The following is an 11,669-nucleotide window of genomic DNA, read 5'->3' on the forward strand; positions in this document are numbered from 1 at the left end:
AAAAGTTAATGGGGGTCCCTTATAGACTGAGATAGGAATAGGAAGAAATATACTGGGAATTGTGCTAAGATTTTGGGAATGAAGATAAGATATTTTGAGATAACAAATGTGAAAACATTTCTGAAATAGTGGAGAACAGATCTGGAGACACCGAGGAGCTGAAAGAAATTAAGAGTTTGTGGGGAAAATGGAAATGGACAAATCTGTGAGACTGATAGTATTTTAGGATCTGATGAGTGCCCCAAAGTTCTGAGTACACAGATACTATTTTTCATATTTCCACCACCGAATGATTCCCATACAATGGAAGGTGTCAAAAAGAGAATGCAAGAAATTACTGAGAGAAAATAAGTAACGTAAACCTGTTAGCCCAATATCAATAGTGGGAATATGTTAGGATCTATTATTAAGCAAATGGTAAAAGCAAATTAAATCAACACAGACATTCAAAGGGAAGATCCTGTTTGACAAATCAGGTAAGAATTCTTTCGATAAAGGTGAGCAAGTATACATGGAGTCAATGGACATTCGGAAAACCTTCAATAAGATGCTACTGAGGAAATAAAATTAGAGCACATGGAATTGGACAAAGGTAAACTGTTGCCGAACAGTTTCTAAAGCATCAGTTGCATGCACGTGTGACCATTAGACACTACACCATGTTTAAAGCAAACAGTTTTTAAAAAGCGTCAGTTGTAGAAACAAAGAAAACCAACAGCACAATACAGGCCCCTTGGCCCACAATGCTGTGCCACACATGTCCTTACTTTCAAAAGTACCTAGGGTAATACCCATGGCCGTCTATTTTTCTAGCTCCATATACCTATCCAGGAGTTTCTTAAAAGACCCTATCGTATCTGCCTCCACCGCCGTTGTCGGCAGCTCATTCCACGCACTCACCACTCTGTGTAAAAAACTTACCCCTGACATCTCCTCTGTACCTACTTCCAAGCACCTTAAAACTGTGCCCTCTTGTGTTAGCCATTTTAGCCCTGGGAAAGAGCCTCTGACTATTCACACAATCAATGCCTCTCATCATCTTATACACCTCTATCAGGTCACCTCTCATCCTCCGTCGCTCCAAGGAGAAAAAGCCAAGTTCACTCAACCTATTCTCAAAAGGCATACTCACCAATCCAGGCAATATCCTTGTAAATCTCCTCTGCACCCTTTCTATCATTTCCACATCCTTCCTGTAGTGAGACAACCAGAACTGAGCACAGTACTCCAAGTGGGGTCTGACCAGGGACCTATATAGCTGCAACATTACCTCTCGGCTCTTGCACTCAATCCCACGGTTGATGAGGGCCAATACACCGTATGCCTTCTTGACTGTCCTATGGACTGAGACCCCAAGATCCCTCTGATCCTTCACACTGCTATCATATTTGACCTACCAAAATGAACCATCTCACACTTCTGGGTTGAACTCCATCTGCCACTTCAGCTCAGTTTTGCACCCTATTGATGTCCCGCTGTAACCTCTGACAGCCCTCCACACTATCCACAACACCGCCAACCTTTGTGTCATCAGCAAATTTACTAACCTATCCCTCCACTTCTTCATCCAGGTCATTTATAAAAATCACAAAGGGGTCCCAAAACAGATCCCTGAGGCACACCACTGGTGACCGACCTCCATGAAGAATATGATCCGCCTACAACCACTCTTTGCCTTCTGTGAGGAAGCCAATTCTGGATCCAAAAGCAATGTCTCCTTGGATCCCATGCCTCCTTACTTTCTCAAGAAGTCTTGCATGGGGTACCTTATCAAATGCCTTGCTGAAATCCATATACACTACATCTACTGCTCTACCTTCATCTGTGTGTTTAGTCACTTCCTCAAAAAATTCAGTCAGGCTCGTAAGGCACGACCTGCCCTTGACAAAGCCATGCTGACTATTCCTAATCATATTATGCCTCTCCAAATGTTCATAAATCCTGCCTCTCAGGATCTTTTCCATCAACTTATAAATCACCAAAGTAAGACTCACTGGTCTATAATTTCCTGGGCTTTCTCTACTTCCTTTCTTGAATAAGGGAACAACATCTGCAACCCTCCAATCCTTCAGAACCTCTCCTGTCCCCATTGATGATGCAAAGATCATTGCTAGAGACTCAGCAATCTACTCCCTCACCTCCTACAGTAACGTGGGGTACATCTCATCTGGTCCCAGAGACTTATCCAACTTGATGCTTTCCAAAAGCTCCAGCACATCCTCTTTCTTAAGGTCTATATGCTCAAGCTTTTCAATCCTTTGTAAATCATCCCTACAATTGCCAAAATCCTTTTCCATAGTGAGTACTGAAGTATTCATTAAGTACCTCTGTTATCTCCTCCGGTTCTATACATATGTCACATTTTCCCACTGTCACATTTGATTGGTCCTATTCTCTCACATCTTATCCTCTTGCTCTCCACATACTTGTAGAATGCCTTGGGGTTTTCCTTAATCCTGCTCACCAAGGCCTTCTCGTGGCCCCTTCTAGCTCTCCTAATTTCATTTTTAAGCTCCTTCCTGCAAGCCTTATAATCTTCTAGATCACTATCATTACCTAGTTTTTTTGAACCTTTCATAAGCTTGTGGCGACCCACTTTCTGTGGGTCACCGGCTCACAAATAGCCAGCGCGCGGGGGAAGACTTTGGTAATGCACCTCCGACGTCATTTCACCTCTGGCGCTAGGGATTAAATGCAAGCGCTGCGAAGTTTGAATAAACTAGTCTCGAAACGTGTCGTCTCTAGCTCTGTATGTAGTACATCGCTACATTGGTGACCCCGACAGTCCAAACGGGATTTGGACCAAAGATGACCGACTCTTCATCTGTTCACGCAGTTTCACTAAAACTGCCGACTTTCTGGACCACGCGTGTGGTTTAGCCAAGCAGAAGCCCAGTTCCAGATTCGGCAGATATCCTCTGATTCCACGCGTTACTACCACGTGGTGAGCGCCCTTGACCAGGAGACGGCCGCCCAGGTTGCGGATTTCATACAGTCGCCCCCGGAAGAAGGCAAATATGAAACATTCACTGGGACCTTTGGCCTCTCACGGCGTGAGCGGGGTGCCCGCCTGCTTCACCTGGACGGTTTGGGAGACAGACTGCCGTCAGCATTGATGAACGAGATGCTGACCCTGGCTGATGGACACAAGCCCTGCCTCATGTTCGAGCAAACGTTCCCAGAGCAACTGCCCGAGAACATACATCTGCTGCTGGCCGACGCAGATTTCAGCGACCCCTGGAAGGTGGCGGCCCGGACAGACGTGCTGTGGAAAGCCAAGAGGGAGAGCGTGGTGTCCGTCGGTCAGATTACCAAGCCACGCACCCAGCAGCAGACCAGACCAGGCCCGGCAGGGGGGTGCACATTACACAGAGGCAGGAGTGAGGAGGACAGTGAACAGTGGTGTTTCTACCACCAGCGGTGGGGTACAGAAGCCCGCCGTTGTTGCCCGCCCTGCAAGGGCCTGGGCCAGAGCCAGCTGCCGCTAATAACTATGGCAGCTGGCCACCAGGACAACCTCTTGTACGTCTGGGACAAACAGTTGGGACGCCGCTTCTTGGTCGACACCGGAGTGGAAATCAGCGTCTTGCCCCTGACGGGGTACGACACCCGCAACAGGAAGCCAGGACCCACCCTGAGGGCCGCAAACGGCAGCACGATACGGACCTACGGCACCCGCACAATGCAGCTGCAGTTCGGCGCCAGCCGGTTCACGTGGGACTTCACACTGGCCGCCGTGGCCCAACCACTCCTGGGGGTGGACTTCTTGCGAGCTCACAGCCTGCTGGTCGATTTGCAAGGGAATAGACTGGTACACGCCGAGACTTTCCAGACGTTCTCCCTGGGTGAAGCCAAGTTGCCGGCCCGACACCTGGACTCCATCACACTGTCGGACAACAAATTCACCAGAATCCTGGCGGACTTTCCATCGATTCTGGCACCACAGTTCATGGCAGCCGTGCCCAGACACGGGGTTCAGCACCACATCCCAACCAAGGGACCACCCCTCCATGCCCGTGCACGAAGGCTCCCCCTGGAAAAGCTCTGCCTGGCGAAGGAGGAGTTCAAGAGGATGGAGGAATTGGGGATCGTACGGAGGTCTGACAGCCCATGGGCCTCCCCCCTGCACATGGTGCCCAAAGCAGCTGGGGGTTGGAGACTACCGCAGACTGAAAGAGGCTACAACTCCAGACCGCTACCCCGTGCCGCACATACAGGACTTTGCAGCAAACCTGCACGGGGCAAGAATATTTTCCAAAGTAGACCTCGTCCGGGGATACCATCAAATCCCGGTGCACCCTGAAGACATCCCCAAAACAGCGCTTATCACCCCGTTCGAGTTCCTCCGAATGCCGCACAGACGTTCCAGTGGCTAATGGATGCAGTGGGACGCGACCTGGACTTTGCATTCATCTATTTGGATGACATCCTTATAGCCAGCAGTAGTTGTAAGGAGCATCTGTCCCACCTCCGCCAGCTCTACTCCCATGAGTGATTTCGGCCTCATGATCAACCCGGCCAAATGCCAGTTCGGTCTCGATACCATCGACTTCCTGGGCCACAGGATTACCAAAGACGGGGCAACACCTCTGCCCGCCAAGGTAGACGCGATCAGCCACTTTGCCCGGCCCAACACGGTCAAAGGCCTGCAGGAGTTTGTTGGTATGGTGAACTTCTACCACCGTTTCCTCCCCTCAGCAGCCCGTATCATGCGCTCTTTGTACACCCTGATGTCGGGTAAAGGCAAGGACATTACTTGGGACGAGGAGGCTGCGGCGCTGGTGCACCCCAGAACGGACGTTCCGACCGCCCTCACGGTGGACGCATCCGACACAGCAGTCGGTGGGGTGCTGGAGCAGCTCATCGAGGGGCACTGGCAACCCTTGGTGTTCTTCAGCAAGCACCTACGACCATCCGAACTCAAGTACAGTGCTTTCGACTGGGAGCTGTTGGCAATGTATCTGGCAATCCGGCATTTCAGGTACTTCTTAGAAGGCAGGCCATTCACCACTTTCACGGACCACAAACCGTTGACCTTCACGTTCACGAAGGTGTCCCTGGTCGGCTCGCCAGCAGCGACATCTGTCCTACATCTCGGAGTACACGACAGACATCCAGCATGTCTCGGGAAAGGACAACGTCGCGGCGGACGCACTCTCCAGACCAGCTGTCCGGGCCCTGTCCCTGGAGGTAGACTATGAAGCACTGGCGGAGGCACAGCAGGCAGACGACGAGATGCCCAGCTACAGGACCGCAGTCCCGGGTTTGCAGCTGCAGGACTTTCTTGTAGGCCCAGGTGAGAGGACCCTCCTGTGCGACGTGGCTACCAGCCAACCTCGCCCCATCGTCCCGGCAGCCTGGAGGCGGCGAGTTTTCAACTCCATACACGAAGTTGAAATGAAAAATGAAAAGTTTGGCACACCCATCTATCAGGACAACCGTCCGGCTGGTCACCAGCAAGTTCGCGTGGCACAGACTTCGCAAGCAGGTCAGTGAATGGGCCAGAACATGCGCACAGTGCCAAACAGCCAAGGTGCAGCAGCACACTAAAGCCCCACCGCAGCAGTTCGAACCCACCCACCGGAGGTTCGACCACATTCATGCAGATATCTTGGGTCCCCTACCAGTGTCCCGAGGAGCGCGGTATCTCCTAACTATGGTAGACCGGTTCACGAGGTGGCCAAAGGCGGTCCTGCTCACCAACACATCTGCCGATTCCTGCGCCTGAGCACTGATTGTAACCTGGGTAGCACGTTTTGGGGTACCGGCCCACATTACCTCCGACAGAGGCGCCCAGTTCACCTCCAGCCTGTGGTCGGCTCTGGCCAGCCTGTTGGGAATGCAGCTACACCACACTACTGCCTACCACCCACAGTCGAACGGACTAGTGGAACGCTTCCACCATCACTTGAAGTCGGCTCTCATGGCCCGTCTGAGAGGACCTAACTGGGTGGACGAGCTTCCCTGGGTCCTGCTTGGAATTCGCACAGCGCCCAAAGAGGATCTGCACGCCTTGTCGGCCGAGTTGGTGTATGGCGCACCCCTGGCCGTCCCGGGAGAGTTCATACCAGCCCCAAAGGGACAAGGGGAAGAACCCGCACCAGTCCTGGACAGACTACGCGAAAGGCTCGGCAACCTGGCCCCCGTACCAACTTCACAGCACGGACGGACCCCGACCCATGTACCCAAAGACCTGCAGAACTGTAAGTCTGTGTTTGTACGAAGGGGCGGACACCAGGCACCGCTACAGCGGCCGTACGAGGGGCTGTTTAAGGTGATGAACAACAACGGGTCCACGTACGTTCTGGACATTGGGGGGAGAGAGGAGGTTTTCACGGTGGACCGACTCAAACCAGCCCATGTGGACGGCGCAGCCGGTCGAGGTTCAGGCACCGCGGCGCAGAGGCAGACCTCCCAAACAGAGGCTGATCCAGACTGTGGACATTGGGGGGTGTATCGCCGGTTCTGAGGGGGGGGGGGGGTTATGTGGCGACCCACTTTCTGCACAGGCGAACCGGCTCACAAATAGTCAGCGCGCGGGGGGAGACTTTGGTAATGCACCTCTGACGTCATTTCCGCCCGGAGAGGGCGGGCGCTAGGGATTAAATACCAGCGCCGCGAAGTTTGAATAAACTAGTCTCGAAACGACTTACCGACTGCGTGTCGTCTCTAGCTCTGTATGTAGTACATCGCTACAAGCTTTTCTTTTCTTCTTGACTAGATTTTCAACTGCCTTTGTACACCACAGTTCCTATACCACACCATCCCTGTCTCATTGGAACGTACTTATGCAGAACGCCACACAAATATCCCCTGAACATTTGCCACATTTCTGCTGTACATTTCCGAAAGGACAGGAAGGGAGGCAGAAGAGGTGTGGGTGTGGCACTGGTGATCAGAGATAGTGTCACGGCTACAGAAAAGGAAGTCATGGAGGGATTGTCTACTGAGGCTCTGTGGGTGAAAGTTAAAACAGGAAAGGGTCAATAACTCTACTGTGTGTTTTTTATAGACCAGCCAATAGTAACAGGGACATCGAGGAGCAGATAAAGAGACAGATTCTGGAAAGGTGGAATAATAATAGGGTTGTCGTGGTGCGAGATTTTAATTTCACAAATATTGATTGGCATCTTCTTAGAGCAAGGGGTTTGTTAGGTGTGTTCCCAATCTGTTCCCAATTTATGCTTCCAAGTTCCTGCCTGATAGCTTCACATTTCCCCTTACTCCAATTAAACACTCTCCGAACTTGTCTGTTCCTATCCCTCTCCAATGCTATGGGAAAGGAGATAGAATTGTGATCACTGTCTCCAAAATGCTGTTCCACTGAGAGACCTGACATCTGAAATGTCCATTTCCCAATACCAGATCAAGTACAGCCTCTCCTCTTGTAGGCTTATCTATATATTGTGTCAGGAAACCTTCCTGTACACACCTAACAAACCCCTTGCTCTAAGAAGATGCCAATCAATATTTGTGAAATTAAAATCTCGCACCACGACAACCCTATTATTATTCCACCTTTCCAGAATCTGTCTCTTTATCTGCTCCTCGATGTCCCTGTTACTATTGGCTGGTCTATAAAAAACACACAGTAGAGTTATTGACCCTTTCCTGTTTTAACTTTCACCCACAGAGCCTCAGTAGACAATCCCTCCATGACTTCCTTTTCTGTAGCCGTGACACTATCTCTGATCACCAGTGCCACACCCACACCTCTTCTGCCTCCCTTCCTGTCCTTTCTGAAACATCTAAAACCTGGCACTCGAAGTAACCATTCTTGCCCCTGCACCATCCAAGTCTCTGTAATGGCCAAAACATCATAGCTCCAAGTAATGATCCATGCTCTAAGCTCATCCGCTTTGTTCATGACGCTTCCTGCATTAAAATCTACACATCTCAAGCCATCAGTCTGAGCATATCCCTTCTCCATCACGTGCCTATCCTCCCTCTTGCACTGTCTACAAGCATTTTCCATTTGTGAGCCGACCGCCCCTTCCTCTGTCTCTTCAGTTCAGTTGCAATCCCCAGCAAGTCTCGTTTGAACTCTCCCCAATAGCCTCAGCAAACCTCCCTGGCAGAATATCGGTCCCCATCAGATTCAAGTGCAACCCGTGTGTATTTGTGTTCAAAAAGCAGTGATTTTTGTCACTGATAAAAAAGCGAGAGAAAAGAAGCAAAACAATTCAGACCTGTTTTGCTCACTGTGGTTTCAAACAATTAGGCTGGGAGATGCTAGAAATGGCCAGGAGTGAAAATGAAATTATTTCACTACTGTACTTCAACAAGTTAGGAACTACATAGAATTTGAAGATATTCACAATAATCTTGAATGTTACAATGCAAGTGAAGATTTGGAGGATGCAGTCAGCAATTACATTGTATGAGGCATTGTATCTGCAGGTGTCTGCGCTAATCTTGTTCATTTACCGAAGAATATGACAGTTTACACTAGATTAATTCTTCTGTTGATAACTATTAGGAACTAATGCAGTCATATAGTAGTGTAGAGGTATTGGTAGCATTCAAATTTGTTCTGTATTTCATTTAATACATAAATTGTTACTCAGTTGAACCATAGTTGGTCTTTTTTATACTTTTTTTAACTATTTCTATACAACTTCAGCTAATTGGGCCAAAATACACTGGTGTCCTAATTAACTGGAATCCACTGTATGTCTAAATTTGCTCATGATACAAAGATAGATGGTAACCTTAATTGTGAGGATGCACTGGGAAACTTCAAGGGAATATAGGCAGATTATGTAAACAACTGAGGATATGGTAGATGAAAAGGCGGAAAAATCTAAAACTGTATCAGAATCAGATTCATCTCTGACATACGTAGTGATGTAGTGAAATTTATTGTCTTGTGACAGCAGTACCTAACGTACGACAATTATTATTATATAAATTTTGGTAGAAAAATATTTTAGAAGATACAAAAGCAGTGAAAAGTGTGTTCAAAGAGAATGAAGTACTCTATCACAAAGCTGATAAGCACATCTAACAGGAATTGTAAAAAAAAGGTGCACTGCTCTTTATTGCATGAAAATTTAATTAACAGTCTAGAATGATTTGAGCGGAAAGTCTTACTGAAGTTAGTGGATTCGGCCCAACACATCACGGGTAAAGTCCTCCTAGCCATTGAGCACATCTACATGAAATATTGCCGTATGAAAGCAGAATTCATTATCAAAGATTCTCAGCACCCAGGCCAGGCTCTTTCTTCGCTGCTGCCATCAGGTAGAAGGTGCAAGTGCCTCAGGACTTAATACCACCAGGTAGATTCAAGAAATTACTAGCCCTCAACCATCAGGCCCTTGAACAAAAAGGGATAACTACACTAACTTACGGACTTCTTTATTTTCCTATTTCATGTTCGTAATTTACTTATATCTACATTTGCAGTTTATTTATTGTCTATTTACAGTTACTGTTTTATAAGAGCTGCTAAGTATGCAAACAGAAAAAGAATCTCAGGGTTGTATGTGGTGAAACGTACTCTGAAATAAAATTTTACTTTGAACTTTGATTAAACATCTGTGGGCCTAAATACACTAGGCCACTTTGTCAACTGAGACTCAGAAACTCTGTTTCATACAGATTATTAACCCACAGCAGTATTATTATTTTCTCTATCTTTATTATCTTACAATCACAAAAAAGATTGCACAACACAACAGACTTCAGGTTGATCCCATTTCCTAATTCCTCACAGCAGGTTAAAACTCTTCAAAAGTCTTGATCAGTGTACTTATTAAAAACCCAGTGCAGATTTCAGTCTTCTTCACCAGACATAGAATACTTTAACCCAGCACCCTTGAAATCCTTTCACCAATTAAATCTGTGTCATCTAGTGAATGATATCACTGGGAGAAATGGGTCACAGACGTTCATTTAGTTCAGACCTTACATTATTTTATACATTTGAATTACAAACCAAACTCCCACCAAACTCCTTTTTCCACCCGAAATGAACACATTCCCAGTTAAGGAACACTCTACACATAGTTATGCACCGTCAGTCCTGACAACAACGACCCAAGTCTAACAAACACTTCCTGCAGTGATCAGGGGAGATCATTGCTCACTCTCTGACTGGGTTATTATTCTCAGTGTCTTTATTAGGTCTCAACGCTCAGTTTTCACGGCCACCCTCCTCTGTTTACAACTCCTCGTCTCGGCCCTGCCTCCTACCCGCGACCTCGGGGTCTCCTACTGACCGTTCGCGGCTTGCGAAGCTCGTCAGCGGGCCCCAGGCTCCCGGCCCAGTTCCTGGGTCCAACCCGCCATCCAATCTCGGCCTCCTCCTTCGTCTGAAAACGAGACGAACAGGAGCCACTTGCCGACGGCGTCACCAGCAAATTCAGCGTCAGGAAAAGAGGCTCCGGAGCCCGGGCCGTTAGGCCTGAAAGGCGGCCGCTCACGCACTTTGTAAAGGCCACCCCCCTCCCCCCCGGGTCTCACCCACCTCAGTTCGGACCGCGCTCTCTCCGCTTCAGCACAAGGCCCCAGGCTCATGTGATCATCGTCGCCACCAACTCGGCTCTGAGATAAAACCCGTTAGCAGCTGAACGCCCGGGGAAGCCACACTCTCACTGCGGAAGCGCCAGGCCCGAGCCTCACATCCACATGTCGCTGGGGGTGGGGGTGGGGGAAGGGGGAGGGCAGCGGAGCGTCGCCGCGACTCCGGGCCAACCGTACAGCGGCGCTGCTGTCTCCCACTGGCCTGCAGTTCCAGAGCGGCCGCTGTGCGGCGCTGCCGTCTGCCTCCGGCCTGCAGTTCCTGAGTGGCCGCTCTGCGGCGCTGCCGTCACCCCGTCGGAAATACCTCCGGCCACAAGGAGGCGCTGCTGTCACCATACGGCCTTCAGTTCTAGAGCGGCCACCGTGTGGCGCTGCAGTCTCCCCACCGGCCATTCTGCGATGATGCCGTCACCGTCCGGCTTGTAGTACCAGACCGGCCGCCATGCGGCGCTGCAGACGATCTGCCGTCCTCTCCGCCTGTAGTTTCAGACCGGCCACACAGCGGCGCTTCGGTCAACGTGCAGTTCCCGCTGATCTGCATTGCAACATCATTAATCGCCCTGATCAGAAAACCGTTAATTAGAGCCACAACCCATCATTAGTCGTTAAACTGGAGCCTCCTTTGCACCCCATAATATTCAGTGTATTGGAATTCACTGCATTGGAATCCATCTTTTAATAAATATGTTGTGATAGAGATTCAGCCACTTGTGGAAACGTTTTGTCTTGTTAAGCTTATTGAATTAACACCTTGAACAAGTCTGTTTCCCACTCTGTTTCCTCTATATTCCCTGTTAATCTTATAAATGAACATAACTCGAGTTTGCAACCTCTGTTTAAACCTTTCATTGTAACGTTTACCAGTGTAATTAGGAAAATGCTGATGAAATCTCCGCTTCAGTTTGAATAGTACCATGTTTTTACCATCTCATCATATGACATTGCAACAGTGGCTTAAAATTTTTAAATTTCTAATTAACCATTTTAATAATGGTTAATTAGTAATAGATATTAAATACAGGGGTAAATGTAAACAGGCTTTTTCCACTGAGGTTGGGTGGGACTACAATTAAAGATCATGGGTTAGGGATGAAGGGTGAAAAGTTTAAGGGGAACATTCCTCACTCAGAGGGTTGTGAGAG

At 48.7% G+C, this 11,669-nt stretch overlaps 1 protein-coding gene across 3 annotated transcripts in view; it reads right to left on the reverse strand.

The window, feature by feature from the left end:
• Positions 1–10,662, reverse strand: part of scaf11 (SR-related CTD-associated factor 11) — an 88,134-nt gene extending 77,472 nt beyond the window's left edge. For all 3 annotated transcript variants that reach the window (XM_073059722.1, XM_073059725.1, XM_073059723.1), the window contains exon 1: positions 10,472–10,662. The gene's annotated coding sequence lies outside the window, so the exon portion shown is untranslated. The remainder of the gene's footprint in view (positions 1–10,471) is intronic.
• Between the last annotated feature and the right edge of the window lie 1,007 nt (positions 10,663–11,669).

This window comes from Hemitrygon akajei, chromosome 10 (genome assembly GCF_048418815.1).
Source record: "Hemitrygon akajei chromosome 10, sHemAka1.3, whole genome shotgun sequence".
NCBI classification, from domain to species: Eukaryota; Metazoa; Chordata; class Chondrichthyes; order Myliobatiformes; family Dasyatidae; genus Hemitrygon; species Hemitrygon akajei.